Below are 20,673 nucleotides of genomic sequence, written 5' to 3'. Positions count from 1 at the left end.
TCTATAGCGGCAAGTTGTTTGTTATCCAATAGCAAGCGGAGACAGTTTGAAAGACAATCACAGATCCCACCCCACAACTGACAGCCATCAATGGACTGTGGCCAGAATATATATTCACATATTTAGGATGAATTGGCAGGCTACGCTACAACAGCAGCAATATTCAAATGGTGGTAGTAGAGATGATAACCACAGAACAACTCTAACCAGAGCTGCTGCTAGCCTGAGTCACCGTGAACGTCCTTGATGGATGAGAGGAAAACAAGAATGTCGGAGCACATCTGTAATATTCCAGGATGTACTGGGAATATGGAGACCATGAATGACTCCTGGTTATCATAGCTTCTCTACTGAGTTATCCAGATACTTAACAAGGCTCTACACAGAAATTCAAGCATCAGGCTGATTCATAGACTCATCGTGGTAAACCGGCCAATCAGCATGCAGTTTATTTTTTATTCATGTCCAAGCTGAGTAGGAGAGGTCTTTTTATTTTAAGGCTTTATTATGGGGTTGTGGTTGACCATTTATCAAGGCTCCTAGGACATTTTGAGACCCAACCAAGTTTCCTAAGCTAAATAGAAAATAAAACAACAGTTTATAGCTTTAATACTAGGACCCCTTTAAAGGAATACTCATGGAAAAACAAGTTTTAAAAGTAAAAGTTCACTTTTGCCACACTAAGCTTAAAGTCTCTTTCCGGAGTATTTCTCTTATCCGATGGCACCATCTAGTGGCTGACAAGCATATCACACAAAAACTCTTGTCGCTCCATTTTTTTAAGATGGCGACTTCACGTTTCTTGTTTATAAATGTGCTTCTGTAGCCGACAAACAGAGGTAGAACACGCTGTTTTACAAGTATTCTCATGTCATGCTGTGTTTTCATACGTTTATATTTTAAAGACTTTCTTGTCCATGAAAAGTTCATCAACTCTGCATCAGCCGAGGTATTCCTTAAATATGAAGCATCCAAGCGGTAGTTTAACACTAATGGTTGGTTCTGGTCGGCGCTCAGTTTCCTACTGCTCTGCGGGACAGGGGGTGTGCTTAGAAAAACAAATTAAATGTATTGCTTACATTATATCACAGTACATACGATGATCACTTTTACGTATTTCTGAAAAACCATGCACAATTTCTGAAAGTATAAAACTCCGGAAAGCTACTTTAAGTGAATTAAAATATGGACGAGCAGTGTTTTTGCATCAGATTCCAACCAAATCAATGTCACAAATGTTTATTAGGACACATTTAACAAAATCCTGGATAACAGGAATATAAACATCTTGTTTACATCAAGTCTTCATACACGTGAAAATAATCCACGGCTGAATAGAAGTCAAACCTCCTGCTGTATGAAACAAAGTCTAAATATTAATGAAATAATGACGCCTCTTGAAGTTTCATCCAGCTAAGTTAGAGGCAGCAGTTGTAACAATTATATAAAATGACAGCAGTCAACTCTAATAATCAAGAGCAACCCAGTGGGTATGAGTGTGACGGGCCCATACAGCTCTCTGGTGAAATATTTAAGAAATATACTTTTAACAAAGCCACGGGAATAAATGGGCTTCTCTAATATGAGCACTTACAAAGAACACAAGCTGTTCCTTTAGCCGGAATTACAGATTTTACACTCAAGTCTTTCTACGCATGGGGAGCTGTGCAATGATACAGGTTTTGGTGTTCAAGAGACCATCGTATTGGATGGAACAAAAACGTTTTATAACTATCCACACAGCCTGCAGTTCTACAGTAGTTAAAACTTGGAAAACATCAAAAATAATTAGGTCTCCGTACACAGTGGCACTCAGGGCCAATTGAATTGACGTAGCACATGCAGCAGCATCTAGATAGAGCATGAGCTGAATAACAAACATATTCACAAGACAAGGTTGCTTTGCAGTCGGATGTTTCCCTTGTGTTGCCCTCTACTTCATTCAACAAAGTAATGAAATATGTGGTGGGCACAACAACCGTTCCCCCTCCTCCAAGGAAAAATCTGCCTGAGTGAAAGTTTAACACAGCATGGTGATCTCAGAGCTACTCGCTCCACACTGCAGGAAGATTCCTGTGTGCTTTCAAACCCCCAGGGCCGCAAGTAAACAAATCATCTATAATTTATTTTTATATAAATTCTGAGTTTTCTAATGGAAAAAGCAGAGCTAAATAACGACAGCACTCTGAATTTCCTATCAGAAAATTAACGAGCATGCTGTGGGTTTTAGGTCCTATTTTGTGAATTTCCAAAACAACTGCAACCAGTAATGATGATGATGAAAAACCATGAAGGTTTTAAGTGAACATATAATAAATAGCTGCATATTCAATTCAGTAGGAATAAATAGGTCAAAGGATTGCTACTATAGACGCCATGAAGGACTTGACATTTCTTACCAAACAAAATGTCACAAAACTAACACAATAGGAAAATTACTTGCAAAGGGTTTATGAAAATTAAAAGCAGCAACAACTAGATTACAGATGTATAATAAAAATCTATATTAAGAGAGCTATAAAACTCATAATAAAACAATCAAAACAACTTCAAAACGTCAGTGGATTTGTATAAACCACTGCAAAACATGTGAGTGTGTCTTGAGTGTTTTTGCCTCAGTAGGACTGTGTGGGAGGCTTTTTTTTTCCTTTTACAAGACTGTGCGTCTCAATTATAACCTCAGCTAATCAATCCTTCCCACTGACGGTGGCAACATCCGCAGCGACACCGCTTCTCCGGTTCGTGACAACAAATGTCGTCCCAGGCATGTGATAAAACAAAAGCACCGGATTGAACACAATAAGCAGGTGTTTTAGTGTTTGTTGCATTAAAAGCCGGTTAGTGTGTTAAAGCTGCACACCGAGGCTACAGGGCCCGTTTATACTAGACTCGGTGGAGAGGAGGCCTAATAAATCACAACGCCGCCTACAACGTTCAACCTTGATTCATCATTTTGCAGCCTACACCTAGGTAGACTCGCTGTTAGCAGAAAACTACTATCCAGATCGGTGCAAAACCGAAAAAGGCTGCAGATTCTGCTCGTGGTTTGATGCGATCTCTTTTTGTTTATTCCAGGCGCAAAGGTGCACCTGTTTTATTCTAGGCGGAAACGAGTTGCTGCTGCTGCTGGGACATTTCGCCACATAAATGAAAAGCTCACTCTCTAAACACTGCAACTCTCCTTAAACGAGTTCGAGTTCACAGCGAGGACAGCTACTGGCTAATACTGGCCTCGTTAATACAGCGTTAAAGAGAGCCAGCTTACTTTTAAACACTAAAGTCGGATAAGAAGCCACCGACCGAGGAGAGCTAACAAGCTAACGCAGAGAGAGTAGGAGCAGCTTTTCGTGTGCCTTCTCAGCGGACTGGAGACCGCTTTAGTTTAGCACAGCAGTTCAGCGTGTTAGCATAAAGAGTGTGGCATCTTAAATAACGACACACGGACAAAAGCAAACAAAACCTCAAACCCAAACTGACCTTGTTAGCGAGCTAACGTCAGCTAACTCGCACCGTGATGTCTCCTCTGCGCGAGAGCGGCGAAGACTTCTCAAATGCCATTAAACATCAGCTCCCCCCGAACGCCTCACGGAAACAGCCTAGCATTTACTATGCAGATGAAAAGCACGGTTGTCCCTCCGACTGGCTCGGTCTCCAGCGCGTCCCCAGCTCTAATGTTGTGGTGCTGACGGTAGCTACCCCGCCCTTTGCTCCGCTCCGCGCCGACGCCGCCTCACATCCAGGTTTACAGGTTGAAGCCAGTCCTGATCCCGGAGTGTCCCACTGGGAAATCTAGAGACAAGCAGGTAAAAACATAAACTCGGAAGTATTTTCTTAATTACATGTCACTTGATGACCTAATTAAGGTCGTCCCGCATCGTAGAATGAGGCATTTACACTGAAGCCTTGAAAAGAAAGAAGTCCTGAAAAGCCAAAACTCCTCCCTAGAGAGCTTCACACATCAAACTTTCAAACTAAAAGCTGTATATTCAGATGGCAGGAGTATAATAGTTGAGAATGCACACATATGCAACTTTTTTACGTTTACTTGTTTTAAAAACTGAGCCCTCATGAGTCTTGTCTGTCGGCGACGTAAAGAAAATGGATTAAAATTGAATACAACATTGAAGACATGTTGTGTTAGAAGAATAAAAGTTGTTGCATCAAAATCCTACAGATTGTCTTGCAAATACTAAAGCCAGTGGAGATAGGAACATGTGGTGCTGACTTAAAACGCAAGACAGAAACACTGGTGTTCTCATAATATAGTGGCAACATGGGAAATTCCTGCAGGGATTTTCCTTATCCTCTATTTGTGCTTCTTAACATTCCCACAGGACGCATTATAACAAATTACAACGTCTAGGTTTATGTGTTGCATGTTCACTAAGTCCAAGAAACGTTTTTCAGAATGGTAGAGGATCGCTCACAGTCTAAAGGCTGTATTTGTTTAAGGAGGGGTAGTGAAAAAGGTAAACACAGCTGAATCATTTGTTATTCACACATAAAAGTATGTCTCATCTGACCTCCAACCTACACCCACAGAAACAGGGTGATCAAAAGAAATAGATTTGTCAATTATACGGATTTAGGTTTCTGCATCATGCCTGAGGCAAACATTTCTGAGATCAGCAGCTTGATGGAGGATGTTGCACTCGACTTGCAGCAATGTGCATGTGCATCAGTGCCTTACTTCAATGAAAACCACCTGTTTGAGAAGCGAGGGAGTCATGAGGTGAAACGTTTGTTTAAGGGTTTCAAATGCTAAAAGATGAGGTCATGTCAGGTGACTTGTTTTAGGTAAAGTCACCATAGAGTCCTCATGTGACTTGCAGCTATTTGCTGATGATGTTATCCAGTTGTGCTAAAGTCAGTACTGGTTTCTGTGCATGAATATGTTGCAGACCTTCAAGCAGCAAAAGATTCCTTGTCATTCCTTTTCCCTCCTTTGACAACTTTCTACGTTCGCCTTTAAAGCTGGAACACAAAGAAGGTAGCTTGTCTTTGAGCCAGTATGAACAATTGGTGACATTAGCCTGCAGTATTATGGTTTTAAATAGGGCACAAGCTCTTCTGGGAAATTTACTTGAAAGAAAAAGAGACAGTTTATGCAGAGCATCTTTCAGACAGACAGCCACTGACAGGCAGCCAGCGTTAAAGTAAAATCTAGCAGCACAGTTAAAAAAAAGTCTGAGTAATTCAGCCATCACAGATGTATACTGAATGATGAAATTGGTAAATAAAAATCTGTAAATTGGCATCCTTCTCATTGTCTTTGCCAGCTAATAAAGTTGTTTCTATCTTTGCAAGCCACCAAAGAGAAATATATGGTGCCAATTATAAAATGCATCATCATACATAAACATAAACAATGCACTTTGTAAATACATTGTAGGAAAGAATGGACCCGATGTTGGTGCCAGACGAAAAAAAGGCTCTCATATTCTAATAACGGGCTTGGCAGGCATGAGTGGGATTTTAAGATATAGAAATCGAGCCTGTCAGTAATAGTTCACAAAGCTGTCAATCACTGAATCCCTCTGACTCTGTTCACCCCTGCGGGGTATCGATGTGAAATAAAAAAGGACATTCGTGGCAAATGTTTATGTAGAACAAATCAGTTCCAAATATCTTCAAAGATTTTATTTTAAAATCAATATAAAATTCATATGTACATCAAAAACATTTAAATATTTTTTAAAACAAATGTCATTGTATATATAAATTCTATATAATTTTAATATGTTTTTCTAATAACTTTAAACTTGATTTATCTCTAAATCGAACAAGCCGTCATATATAAATTGTATCAGTACCAGCAGTTGTTGCACTCTCATCCTGTTGTTTACACTGAAGACAGATGATGGATTTCCGTCGCAAATGCATCTCTCAACTCCTGTTTTACTAAAGCGCTCACACACTCACACACACAACACTTGAAGGCCTACTAGACCATGATCGCCCCACCACAGAGGGGCTTTCATGTGATTGCACATATCAGTCTGACTCTTGATGTGTGAGCACAGAGAAAGGGAGAGGATTAGGAATCAGCTGACTCCCCACATTTTCTTCCAAGTGACTTATTATGAGGGTTATTCTGAGCGGTGTGCTGAACCGAGGAGGGGGTTGTACGAGTTGCGAGAACCTCAATGGAGCCAATTTCTTCCACAATAGTAGATTATTTAGACGATCCTTCTTAGCCTTCCTGCATAACAAATGGAAGATTCTTCTCCAGTTTGTTGTTTGGGACTTATTCGTTTATTTGCACCAAGATCAACACTGAAATCCTTGCATGAATGTTATAGGAACATATGTAAGCACAGTAAACTTTTGTCTGGGTCTCCATCACTTATTTGGCAGAGATTAAAATGTTTCTTCTACCACATCTCTTTGTGTCTCCCTGGTTATCAATCCTCAGTGCTGAGAACAAACAGAACATTTCAAAAAGCACCGCTGCCTTTTGTGTGTTTACACTAAAACAGATTGTTTGTGAGCTGCTGCTCTGTGAAAACACCCTTTTTACATGTAAAAGTAAGAACGGATGTTTTAGTAAATAGTTTGTCTTGTTCAAAAGCAATTAGGGACTTGTAGTTTCAGCTTGTCATATTTACACGTATCTCAGTGATAATTAATCCCATCCCTGCTTCGCTGAGGCAAGTTAGATGATAATTTGCAAATCACACTGCATAGTTAATCCACCGTCAGAGACCCCAAAGGCAATTACAAGATATTGGACAGTTCTCTACGTTTGACCAGTAGAAAATCAGTCTGCTCCTTAAAATCCTATACAGCTCTGGAAGGGACTAGATGCTTAGTGAGCTTCTGAGAAAAAGCCCCTAATGACCAGTGTGACAGAGGTAATAGTGTTGTTATTAGCGACAAAAAAGGCTAATTTGGCTCTGAAACACATCAACAGGACATCAGCACCCACACAAGTCACCAAATGAAGTGGCCACAGGGTGACCCCAATAAAGAGCCCAAGACAAATGGAAACCAAACGACTGAATGGGTCTTCAATGGACCATTATTGCACTGAAACCAGCATTTGACTGAAAGGACCTTACTGCGATCCAACATTGCTGGAACAAGATTTCTTCGCTCCACACAGGAAGCTTAAACACTGTATGAGCACACTGAGTAGATTATAATTATGATGACGCAGTCACCCACAAAGTCTTGTTTGTTTCTTTGTGTACTAGTTTAGCAATTAAAGAGGTCAATAAGAAAACACCAAGTTTATTTAAGTATTTATTCTAGTGATTTGCTCCATGACTTCAAACCTAACAATCCTCTTAACCCTCCCAGTCCTAATGGGTGTGACCCCATGAGGAAAGTTGACCATTGAGCAGGATGGATGGTTTATCCCTTGGGTCCACTTGGCAGGGGTGAGGAGTGAGCACCACCTCAAACCCTGCCACATGGACCTCAAGGGATAAACCATCAATCCTGCTCAATGGTCAACTTTCCTCACAGGGTCACCCATAAAGACAGTGGGAGGGTTAAAACAAAGTCATGAGATCTGTATCATGACCAAAACAAAGAGATCCTGCAGCATCATAATGTCTGAAATAAGTTTTTCAATAGGGTAGCTGGGCTCAGCCTTGGAGACATGTTTAGAGGTTCTATCGTGCAGTGGAAGCATGGCGTGGAGCCACTGCACCGTACCATTTAAATGAATTGTCTGGGGTGGTTCAGGCATAATAGGATGCCTCTCAGTCAACTCTGTCCAAGGATATTCCATCATGCATATCCCACTAGAAGGACCAAGGCAGAGGAGAACTTGAGGAATTTTTTATCCTCTCTGGTTCAAGAACGTTTTGGGATCCCCCAAAAGGACCTGGAAATCCTGGATCTGCTACCTCAACACCCTACCCTAGAAAAACTGCAAAAATGAATGGATGGTCTGATTGGCAGATATTTGTTTATTTTTTAAAAGATATTCATCACTTAAAATCACAACATCATGCCATCAGTAATCTTGACATACATATAGAGTAGATGAACTCCTTATGAAGGCTGCAAGGTAAAGCAGTGATTTGCACTGTCCAGATTTAGCCATTGGTTATCAGTTTGTAGTTTAGGGCTTCACTCCTGGTCCGCTATCAGTTCTCCAGATATACGGTTACTGTTAGCACCTGCTAAATAAAACACTTGGATAAAAACTGGCCATGAGCATGTTTGTTTCCAGATCATGCCAGCATGGTTTCATCTCAGACATATCTAAGAAGATACAAGAAGGTCACTTTTAAATGATTGTATTGGTACCATTGTTCAGTCTAAGACACTGTTTATATTTACGTTTTTAGGGAACATTCTTGCACCTTTATTTCTTTGTTTGTGTAAACATGAGAGAGAGCCTTTATTTTGTGAGTGTGACAAGCCTCAATTCTGTAACCTGACTGCATGCTCTCCCCTGTTACTTCTGTGCTTTAGATAATCATCAACCCCTTGCTTTTCCTGTTCTCAGTGGACTAAGAGATTTATTAACTATAGTGAAAACATGTAAGGTCTCAGGAATGTACTCTGAATTTGTCCATTGGACCTGACGGTGACTGGCACACACACCTAGCGTGGCAGGCAGCTATGTCTCAGTAATTCAACACGAGCTGCCAAGTGTGCTGCAGTCCTGCCTAATATGTTTCTGAGGCCCTGAGCTTAGAGGGGGAAGGGAATGGGGGGAAAGTAAGGATTTGGGTCTCAGGTGTGAACTTAATGCCACCCATCATCTAAGGCTCTGGGTTAGAGGGAGACTACAAACCAGATCAAATCATGAGTCAGAGTTGGGGGATGCGTTTCAGCCAGCCCTTTTGCCTCCTAGTCACATGGAAACCACTTAGTCTGAGATGGAATGAGTCAAAGGCTACAAGAAACAAAGTCACAGATACACCCAGGTGATGCAGTGGGAGAGTGAGAATTGAATAGTCTCTCTGGAGTATTCCTCTAAATGCCATGTAGTAGTCATGCTCACACACACACACACATATATACAGTGTGTGTGTGTGTGTGTGTGTGTGTGTGTGTGTGTGTGTGTGTGTGTGTGTGTGTGTGTGTGTGTGTGTGTGTGTGTGTGTGTGTGTGTGTGTGTGTGTGTGTGTGTGTGTGTGTGTGTGTATGTGTGTGTGCGTGTGTGTGTGTGTGTATTAGGTATGCTCGATATTGGCTTTTTTGCCGATATCCGATATTGTCTAACTCCTAATTTCTAATACAGATATAAACCGATACCAGTATATGCGAGGTCCCCCCAATAAAAAAATAAATAACTACATAATTCACTGAGGTTGCTATCATCACATATCTCTTATCATGCTTAAGCTTTAAAAATTATCTGTGCAAAATGACATCTACTTCAGTTTAAGTTAGCATTCTGAAAAGGTGTTATGTTTTACGTTTCTCCAAAAGCATCTAAATAACATTCTCCTCTAGATAAACCTGACTAGTGCTCTGTGACGCTTTTAGGCCAAAGATAATTATTAAGTGCATGATAGGAAACAGTTTGATTAATAAGTTAATAATTAGTACAGGTGAATTAATGATAAAAAGGTTAAAATGTTTTATGTTTTGAAAATGGATCAAAGTGGAACATCAGTTTTACCAACAATCTTTGTTATGTTTCTGTGCAAAAAGCAACAGAGTGAGCATTCACAACGCAGACCTATCACTGACGTAGGTTCCCGGTGTTTACATGAAGCGAGAATATAAATGGCTCACGAACACAGTAATTGTGCTTTATACGTTTGTGCCTCATAAAACGTCTGTGTAACTATCAATGTGTTTATTGAATGTTTGGGCGTGTGTTAAAGAGCAAGTCACCTCCTACCAGAGTTTAACTCCACTCCCATTTTCTATTTGAAAAATACGCCACAAGGAGGCATTGTAGGGCAGACTGAGAGGGCGGAGCCACTAACAAATATACACACACAGGTTTACAGCGACATTGTGACATCATATGGTACCAGCTAACGTCATAGGGTACCTCTTACCCAATAGCGATGGCAGATTTAAATTAAATTCATGTAGTGCAGAGTTTTTACCAGAAGAGGGCTTAGCACTGACAATTTTAGGCAGAATGTTTAAATTTAAAGGTGCACTAAGTCCCAAATCATTGACTACATGTGTCTACAGCACGATTAGACACTCATTTATTTAGTTTAAAGTTGATTTGGGGGTGACTTGCTCTTTAAAGTTACTTATTTGATCAAATGTAAGCAGCGTGAGTGTGCACATGCAAAGCAAGGCTAATTGCTAGGTGTGACGCTAAGATGTGTGCAATAGTCAGTAATGTATTTCTTTCTTTTTCAGTATTTTTTGGTTAAAGTGATAAAACATTTATAAAGATCTTCATTTAAGAAAAGCAAGCCTTGGGTGAAGATTATTGTGTTTGTTTTAGTGGCTCGCTAGCAACACATAAATACATGTAGTTAGGGACAGCAGGTCCTCACTACATAGAGCAAATTCCTAATTATTCACACGTTATGCCAAATTAAACTAAAATATCTGAAAATCTAAACCTCAGATCTGTTTTATTTTGACATTTTGAGAAAGAGGAGATAAAGCCGAAGAGGTTGATGCATAATATGTGCATGGTTTGTAAAAGGTGGGTCATTAAAGAAGTAAAAACCGATATAATATATTCCGATATTACATTTTAAGAGCAGCATCGGCTGATAATATCGACATATCAGACATCCCTAGAGTATATCCATCCTTCTGATCATCCTTAAGACAGGATGTTTTGTAGGAGGAAAAAGTAAACACAGCCCTCTCAGCAAAAACTTTGAAAGTTATCCTCTTTTCATATCATGATTGCACTTTTACTTTTTGCTATAAACACAGATAAAGTTGGGGTATCCTGTCAAGTTAAAAGTTAATAAGCCATTCGGAAGACATCGCAGCTTTCTACTTTCCTCTCGAGTTATAAATCTTCACCCACGCTATCTTACAGATAACTTCAGCAAATATTTTTAGACTGTCTTCCAGGTACTGTATGTTTTGTGTGTGTGTGTGTGTGTGTGTGTGTGTGTGTGTGTGTGTGTGTGTGTGTGTGTGTGTGTGTGTGTGTGTGTGTGTGTGTGTGTGTGTGTGTGTGTGTGTGTGTGTGTGTGTGTGTGTTTGATCTGCCCACAGATTTTCTGTGATGCTCATGTCAGCTAAATATGAGCCTCTCTCTGCTTCCTGTTGCTTGACTGACTGCATCACAAGTATAGCTGCAATTTGACAATTTAGTTTTTTATGGAATCTTTTCTTCCCTTCCTTCAAACATCCTCCCTTTGGATGCCACTCCTGCAGCAAAGTGGTAACATTTTACTCTGTATTTTTAAGAAGCACCTTTTTTAAATGAAAATTTACGTCATTTGTCTCTTTGCACTTTGGTGAAAACATTCCTTTTGACAAAATTTGTTAAAAAATTGGTGCTTTGCCAGTTTTTTAAATGGAACTTAGAAGAAGACGAGTTGCACATCCTCTGGTTATTTGCTTAGACCGTTAAAATTAAGACAATGTGGGGTTTTTTTTGTTATATTTTTTTATAAAAGATTTAGTGTAGCTTTCCTGACCGACATACTTTTTTCACTTGAGCTTTATGGTCTTGTACTGGCATTGTAAGATAAGTTAACAAAGATCTTTAGATATTCAACAAGTTAATCATTGTTAGATGTTAACATCTTGTGAATAATGTTCAGCAGTTTCTTAAACTGCTGACCTGTTTTCAGCTGAGGAATTAGTGATAAGGCAATGGATTTTGTTCTTGTTAGGAAAATATTGAAGAGCACAAAAACTTTGCTCTCTTACTGGTCAAACACGAGCCAGGAATGTCTCTGAGTTCTCTCTGAAAGTCCTATGGAAATAATAATAATAATAATAATAATAATAATAATAATAATAATAATAATAATAATAATAATAATAAACAGTAAGAAATCATTTGCTCTAACTAAATGAGCCCTCAAGAGAAAAATGAAGGATGTTTTTTTATTATTATTTTTATATCTCTTAGTAACTGAGATATTTTATCAGATGTGGAAAATTCTGTAACACTTGTTTACTTTTTCTTTTTGGCTTTAGTTTATACTATTGGGATTGTTTCTGATTTTCTTTGTTTTTGTGGAAAATATGGATTTGAATTCCCTCGTGCTTTTAGTTCAGAGCTCCATATATAATATTGATGCAAAGGATACAGACTTATTCAGAACCGTCATCAAACTTGTGCTGAAACCATTTGTGTGGATTCTGATTGGGTCAAAACTACATTTTCCATTTGAAAGCACTGTTTCTGAAATAAAAACAATCCAATTTGAATCTTCTTCACTTAAACAGCAATCTGTTGCTTCTCTCATCCGCCTTCCTTTACTTTTTGCAATCAGAGTTTCTATGAATATATGAAATAAGCATTCCCTTGTGTGATTGTGCTGCAGCTGCTCTGGTGTTTTCACTTAGTATCGACGGGTTTGAAAGGATTTTTGAGCCTACCGATAAATTACAAGGTGAAAAATACATAAATTCTACCTTAAGCCCTGCTGTTGAAGATAAAGAATTGATTCAATGGTTTTTTTTTTGTTTGTTTGTTTTTTGTTGCACTATTTCTTTAAGTTTGCATAAAACAGGATCAAATTAGGATAAACTGCCCATAGTGCTGAAGCGGGAGAAATGGCAGCATCTGAAGCTGCCTATTACACATCTCATATCCACCCACCGCTTGGTCCAAGGCTGTCTGTGCTGCTGTGCTGTTGCACAGGGACTCTCCAAGATGCAGCAGAGCTCTCAGTGCAGGGGAGCATGGTGCTGATGCCAAAGTCCCATTCTCCAAATCCGTCTGCACCATCTCATTTAACAGATAAGAAGCTAATCTACTGGTTGGGCAGTAGATAGAAAAATACAAAGCTCCTCTTGTCACTTGCTTGCCATTCTCCACATTCTTGGAATCTGTATAAACGTGCAGGCAAACAAAACCTTGCTTGAGGATCTTTTTAGTTTATCCCCTCCAGGCTCAGACAGGCTGTGTAAATCCCAATATGCTCCACTTTTCTGTCTGAATTCTGTTTTTGTTGAATTCTCTTGGAGCTGTCAGAGTGGTTTTCTTTTCTATAGCAGTATCTTGGAGAGCGTATAATACTGGTTCATAGATTAAACCTAATGTGACCTAATTATGACCGAAGATGGCTGAGCTGTAGAGAAATTCAGTCTGTGTGATAAATTAGTGCTCTTTCATGACTCAGCAGCCTCTACTATTGTACTGTTTTAAGGTTTTGTCTATAGACTCCCTAAAATGTTCCATTTTTTTCTTAAATAAAGATGCAAGTTCTGACATTTTTGATATGAGGTGGTCTTGTGGGTTTATACTTAACCATTACCAGGAACCCCTTTGTGCTGTGCCACTTAGCTCCATGTGAGAATGTCTTCAACTGAGTATGTGCTTTGTTAAAAACTGATGAATAAACAAAAATTTACAACTTCATTATTTTTGGGATACTTTACAACTTTTTCATTGTTTTTAAATAATATTCTTGCTAAAACAACCAGTTACAGGGTTAATGAAAGGCCACCCAGCCCCTATCGCCCCCTGGGGCCAGAATATTCCACTTGCAACTTCAGACTGGCGTGCCACTCTTTTGGGACTTTAAAATTTTTGAGTTGACCTACCTGGCGCTGCAGCCTAATTTAAGCGCTTTTCCTGCTTGTTTTAGACATTTTAGCTATTAGATTAAGGTGTTAAAAGACAAACGCACAGTGGGTTGATAGATTTTGCTTTCGGTTCTACAAACGGACACTGGGGGTGCTAAAAGTGAGCCAAAACTGCCTAGTTCCCCTAGTAGCACAGAAACTACTAGGGAAACACAGAAGTAGCACAGAAACAGGCACCAACTGGCACACTAAACAGACTTTCAACAGTTTCCCTCCAGGTTGATTTTTTATTTGCTAGATTCTCACTTGCAAAAGTTTAAACTTATTTTAATTCATCAGACCTTTATCTCTAGAATATATCTTCCCAAAAAAAAAGGAATTGCATGGAGAAATAACTTTAGACCATCAGTAAATATGAGACTAATGTGTGCTTTTGTTGTGCAGCATCCTGTGGGGGCAGACACAACAGTCATTACATGCCGGTGTGCATATCCTCATAATAACAGCGTGTCACAGTCTTAGATGATGACTTTCACAATAGTGGGTGCTGCCACTCTGCTGTGGCATGGTGTCTCATTACCAGCTTCTCTACCTTGGTGCAATTTAAAGATCAAAAGCTGCTTGAAGGTGCTCAGCTCATGTGACATGTGGCTTTCTCTGTGAAGTCATTGTTGAACGGTTTGGGCCATGAAACTGGTAGAAAGCTGTGTGAAATCTTTTCTTCACGCTTTGCTTCAAAGGAAATAAAAGAAACAACATTTAATAAATAGCCTGTTTAATTTATTGTAAAATATTTTAGAAATTCATTACATTTCTTCAAAATTTGCACGCTCTAAATTTGCTTCCCTCGTTTGCATCGGTTTGAAACGAGCCCCAGACCTTCCTACATACTTATCAGATCAAGTTCCTGCCTACAGGCTGTTTCCAACCACAACACTGGAAACTGTACCATCACAACGTTGCCTACATAGCACATTTGTGCACCTGCGGATGACACTTTGGTCTGTTTGAGACGGTGCCTGGAGGGACATTTCCTCTCACATCTGCCATGATGTCATCTTACTTTCTTTGATTTTCTTTACAGATGCTAAATTAGGAAGCATGTGACCCAGGGCTTTGTCTCTGATCTAATGGCATTAAAACATTTTTTTAAATCCTGGAAGCAATATTCATCAGCCACCACCTTTCACAACAGAGTTTTAGTCTAAGATACTTTTTTGTTGAAAAATGATGGAGTCATAGATTTGTACATGATTTTATGCTATATGGCTCTCATAGATGGCTCTCTTTACCTCTCTCTCAAACCATCTATCTTCTCTGTCCAAATCTTCACTGACAAAGTAGACATTCTGGACAGAGAAGATAGAAGGTAAAAGACACTATCTATGTTAAACATGAAAAACCTACTTTAAATAGGGTAGGAGGGCTTAGGTTTCAGCTTTCCAGTACCTTTAATGCAGCTTTGAATCTCATTCTTAAGCAGTTTCAGCCTAGGTCACACCTTCCTGCATGAAAGCAACCAGTCCAACACAATAGGGCCTGACGACACCAATGACTCCCCTGGGAGTAGGGGTATTCATAGGTAGGTTCTGCTCATTAAGCAACAACAGACAGTCACCGTTTATAAGCTTGACTCTTCTATTTTCTTGTCAGAATTGACAAAACGTCTTCAAGAAACCAAAGTAGTCCAGTTGCCTTCATTTGAACCTTTTTGGATTACCATGACCTGGATGACTGAGAACCTTCACCCGCATGTTCACTGACCACCGTCTGAGAGTTTCCATAAAACCAGTTTGCTTCATGAGATAGTATGCAAACGCTAAGAATAGATCACATTTACTGATACTGGAACATTTTCATTTATGACATTTTTACAGAATGATAAATGACCCACACTTGTATAGCACCTTTCAGAGTCAGAGGACTCCAAAGCACTTTGCACTACAGTGTACCATTCATCCATTCACACACTGGTGGTGATGAGTTACGAGGTAGCCACAGCTGCCCTGGGGCGCACTGACAGAGGCGAGGCAGCTAAACGCAGGCGCCACCGGTTCCTCCGACCACCACCAGCAGACTAGGTGGGTTAAGTGTCTTGCCCAAGAACACAACAGCAGATTTCTCTGTCTGGAGCCAGGATCAAACCTGCAACCTTCTGATATCTGGACAACCCGCTCAACCTCTTGAGCTACTGCTGCCCCATAAAAGTAGCTACTCTCCATTGTTGCATTCATTTGGACATTTTTGCATCAACAAAGCACTGAAACAGTCTCTGCAAGTCCCTCTTTAAATCTGTTTTTGGACAAAGTGGTGTCATGGTAAACTACCGTATTCATTTTCTTTACCAGATTTTACTAAGATTTTGGCTGTGTTTTTTTCTCCTGTTTACAAGTTTATTTTGCTTGTCAGGTCACATCTTTCGGCTTGTCATTTACCTTGTGCTTAAAGTAAATAGCAGGGTTTCTTTGTGCCGAGTGGTGTAGATACACCTTTAAGCTGCCTGCATACACTCACAGGCTTTATTCAAGGACACAGAGATGATGACGAGCTGAGGTTAAATCCTGCACGCGACCTGCATAACTGCCAAAGTCACAGCAAAATAATATATAATGCTGCTCTGAAAATAGATACTGTTAATATTAAAGGAGATGAACACATTTTTATTTCGGTTTTCAATAGTAAAACTAATAGTTTGGTTTCCACTCAGCAGCCTTTTAGCTCAGATCAACACGTTAAACAGCCTCTCATCACAGCTACATTTTTATTCATTTGTGTCAAATAAGTCTGACGTTCAGTGTTTTTCTCTGACAGCTCCTGTGGAAAATAACTGGATATTTAGCTGATGAACGCTCCCTCTGCTTACCAGTGAGTCTCTGACTCTGTGTACTTGTTGTCATGACAGCTAAAATAAAGCCTGTCACTCCAGCTGCTGATTCACTGATTCATCTTGTTACTTTATTTCACATGAGATCTAAAAAGCATTGGTGCTGAAAAATGTTTTATTTAGTTTGACTGTTGTTTTTATTGGGCTGTGCAGTGGCGCAGTGGTTAGAGCTGTTGCCTTGCAGCGAGAAGGTCCTGGGTTTGCCTCCCGGCCTGGGATCTTTCTGCTTGGAGTTTGCATGTTCTCCCTGTGCATGCATGGGTCCCCCCTCCCCACACACACACACACACACACACACACACACACCCAACCCTACATGGACAAGTGGGTTCAGTAAATGGATGGATGTTGTTTTTTGTCTAGCAAATAAAATCATGAATCAGCTGGAACGTTGTTTTAAAACATTTCCCTAAAAGCTGCATTCATTTTTTATTTGAGCTCATTAGTCTTTTCATTATTTTATCTTTTAATTCTGCCCAGCTTTTGCAACTTTATTCCTTTTCGTGTTTTCTCTCTAACTTTGGATTTTAGTTGTATATGGATGATATGTAAAAATTAGGTCATTAATAAAACAGACGTAGCACACGTGATGAATGGTGTCACATCATTGACCTTCACACAAAGTAAACATCAATATGGAAACATGCTTTTAAATGCAAAACAGCTTTTTCCTGTTTTTGTATATCAGCGGTGCCCTTTTGGATCACTATCCTGCATGCTTTAGTGGATTTCTTTTCTCTAACACAACTGATTTGATGCTTAAATAACCTCGTTGGGAAGCTCTCAAATTCTGCAGAAGCCTGTTAGCCACCTGCTGATTCAAATTAGATGTGTTGAAGCAGAGAAATGTTGAAAACATGCAGGATAGTGGCCCTTGAAAATCAGGGAACATCACTGGTGTTGATAAAAACAAGCAAAAAAACAAATACTTGTGGGTAACAGCAGTGATGTAAGCCTGTATATCATTTCTGTTGGTTATACATGTTGCCTAATGCCTTTCTTGCAGGAATTGTGGCCTGAGATCATCTTATGTTGAGAAACTATGGAGTTATAGATAGATATAGATAATTAATGGTGAGATGGACACAAGATTGCAGGTGGTTTAGAGCAGCAAGCAGGCATAATCCAAACAAAGTGGGGAAGATGGTTACTGAATGAAAGCAGTTGAGATAGTTAGATACAGATTTTGGGTATTATCTACAGCCTAAAACAAGTTTTCTGATATTTTTTCAAAGTATTTTCCAACATCGATTGGCCAGACTAGTCCTGAGTGTCTCCTGTGAAAAAACTCAAGGAATCAGCGATCTGTACATCTGTGACTTAACAGATTCCAACCACATTCAGATCATCATTTTACTTTTTATACTTTATTTTATTGTTTATTAAGGGACAAATGATGCAGTTTATCAGCAATCTAAAACGCTGCTTGGAATCAGACGCATACGAAATTTTCTTTTGGCTTTCATCTGTCCCACCAGCCCTGATGCAGAACATTCAAAACCCCCTAACTGTGAAAAAAGCTGTTTACCCCTCCCACTTTGCAAGGACATTAATATGCTAATAAGCTGCTTGCTGATAGGTTGGTTTAAACCAGAAGGCCTCAGACACTGGAAACTGCAGATTGGAGGAGGAAGGGCTCCACATTGTGACGTTTTTATGAGAGGTTTCTTAGAAAATGTTTTTCTTTTGCATTTTTAAACTTTCTAATTTACATAAAAAGTAGGTCACACACGGTTTTGACTTTTTGGCATGCTACGTTTGACCACCCAAGCTGTCTTTATTCACAAACAATAAGAAAATGTGGGATTAGATTATTTGTCCCCTTTAAATGCAATCATTTATATGACTTTTTTCACCCTAAAGAACTTGCGACTGACTCAGACTAATTATTGCTAATGCAATTAAAGGAATTAACACTGTAAACACTGTAGGAATTTTTTATTTTTATGCATGCATGTGTGTGTGTGTGTGTGTGTGTGTGTGTGTGTGTGTGTGTGTGTGTGTGTGTATGCATGGATGCATGCATGCATGTCTACATGAATTTGTGTGTCTGTGTGTGTGTAAGCATGCAAGCGTGGATGAATGCATGCATGTGTGTGTGTGCATGCATGACAGAGCAGTCACAATGAAACTGAGGGAACATAATTGCTATGCAGAGGGGATGCAAACATGACTAAAACCAGTAACTGAGACAGCTCGTCAAACCTTGTGCAAACAACAGTGAAGTCAACTTCTAGTGACATCGCCAGAGATTGTGTGATTTGTTAATTCTAAGAGTTTGTGTTGAGAAAGACTCAGCAAGAGGCCAACCACATCAGATTTAACTTCAGTAGCTATAAAACTGAGTTAAAGCCACATTTTTTATAATGTTAATCAGCTGTGGGCAACTTTAAATCAGGTTGCCTTCTAAAGTTAATGAGTTTAAATGTACTTTAAGCTAATATTTTCTCAGGGTCTTCGGCCAGTTAATGGGATGTTTAGCTAATGAACTTATAAATGCATTCACACAGACAAACATTATCACCCAAACGTTAAAATCTGTTACATGTCTGCTTTGCCTGTAATGTACAAATCATAACATGTCCTGTGGAGTAAAGCAATGCACTTTCAAAGAAACCTAAATAAATGAATGTATTGTGAAATGCATCGTATCTGTGCATCTAGAAGTTGATGCTGTGCATATAACTACTTATGCATGTGCAGCTGTGTGCAATTTAACCCTCTCAGGCTCAAAATAAATTTGGATGAAAGGATGAACAACTAAGTCCTTCAGGGGTACTTATGGGTTAAAAAATGCTCATGCAATGTGTATGTAGAGTAACCAGGTAGGTAGGTTTTAACTGTTGCAAATCTGCAACACCTGCCTCCAGAGTGTTAAAAAGACACGATCAGGCCTGCATCAATTTGCATTGTTGCGTTATCATAACGGTTTGTCCATGTCCATTCCAGGGACACACGGGGACCGTCCAGTCACAAATTCACACACCTAAGGACAAGAGCCTTCAGTTAACGTAACAGGCATGTTGAACCGAAGTACCCAGAGGAAACCCATGCAACAGTGCCACCATGCAGCTCCAGTCTCTTCATATTGAAATAATAAATGTGTGCTGTGTGATGAGACAAAGGTGAGGAAACGCTGATCAATTCAGTGCACAGATTGTTTGCACCCCAGAAAAGAGGAAGAGATGTTGCACAGCTGTGAGATGGTGGTTGTTGCCCTCTTGACACCTCTTGTTGTTTTACCACCTTTCTTCCCCGAGTAGTTTTTGTTAAGCCTGAATGCTTTCACACAAGCAGGAAAGATGCACACTGTGCTCTGCAAAGCAAATGGGTGTCTGTATACCAGGCCTGATCACAGCTCGAGCAGAGCTTTTGTGAATTGTGATTACCGTCTCATTTCCAGCTCGACTCGATTACAGATATTATGATGTAACAAAGAAAGCACATGTGAGCCGTTCAGCCTTAACCAATGCTAATTAGAAAGCATCCAAAACAAAGATGTGTATCTCCTGAGTGTTAGGCTGAATGTCTAAAAATAAAACCAGTAGCTAGGAAATTCTATTAAATTCGACTCAAAAACTCTCCTTCCTCCCCACGATGAACTCTAGCAGAAATCCACCTACACACACACACACACACACACACACACAGAGGGTATTTTGATTCATTCTTGGGGCAGCTGGCTGTGTTCATACCACTGGATTGTTTGTGACACTTGTATTAAGGCAATCAGGCTTCCTTCAGCTCTGATGGTGCTGTCATTTCCTACAGTGCACCTCAGCTTCATCAGGTTGACTGATGGCTGGCAGTGGTCCGACCCACACACAGCTACAGGCAGTTCAAACTCCCTAAACAAGATGGATTTGGAATCACGCAGCACCTCCTGCTGTTTGACAAATAACATCTGACCTGTTCAGACGGACTGCAGCGAGTTTTCTGCTAAGCTTTTATACGGATAAGTGCTTGTTTTAAATGGTGTAACTGTGAACAAACCTCTTTGGTGTTCCTTTGTGAGGCATTCTGTTTTCCTGTTTATAGCTTTTTAGAAATAATTCAACATGTCTTTATTTTTCCAAAGTCTGAAATGGATTCACTTGCTCGGGTGCACTACACCGATTGTTTTCTTTATGTCCTTTTTGTCTTGTTATTCTTGTCAAAATAAAATTCAGGCCCTG

General features: G+C 39.7%; 1 protein-coding gene and 1 long non-coding RNA gene across 2 annotated transcripts in view; one reads left to right on the top strand and one right to left on the bottom strand.

Moving 5' to 3' along the window:
- The window catches only part of LOC107391059 (dystroglycan 1), a 15,261-nt gene extending 11,247 nt beyond the window's left edge, over positions 1–4,014 (bottom strand). The window contains exon 1 of the mRNA XM_015968106.3: positions 3,478–4,014. The gene's annotated coding sequence lies outside the window, so the exon portion shown is untranslated. The remainder of the gene's footprint in view (positions 1–3,477) is intronic.
- Positions 3,716–20,673, top strand: LOC129164774 (uncharacterized). The gene is made up of 3 exons (XR_008564295.2): positions 3,716–3,803; positions 19,448–19,623; positions 20,270–20,673. It is a non-coding gene; the product is annotated as an uncharacterized lncRNA (long non-coding RNA).

Source organism: Nothobranchius furzeri, chromosome 15 (assembly GCF_043380555.1).
Source record: "Nothobranchius furzeri strain GRZ-AD chromosome 15, NfurGRZ-RIMD1, whole genome shotgun sequence".
Classification (NCBI taxonomy): Eukaryota; Metazoa; Chordata; class Actinopteri; order Cyprinodontiformes; family Nothobranchiidae; genus Nothobranchius; species Nothobranchius furzeri.
The sequence above is the reverse complement of the archived record's forward strand: the minus strand, read 5'-3'. Positions and strand labels throughout refer to the sequence as shown.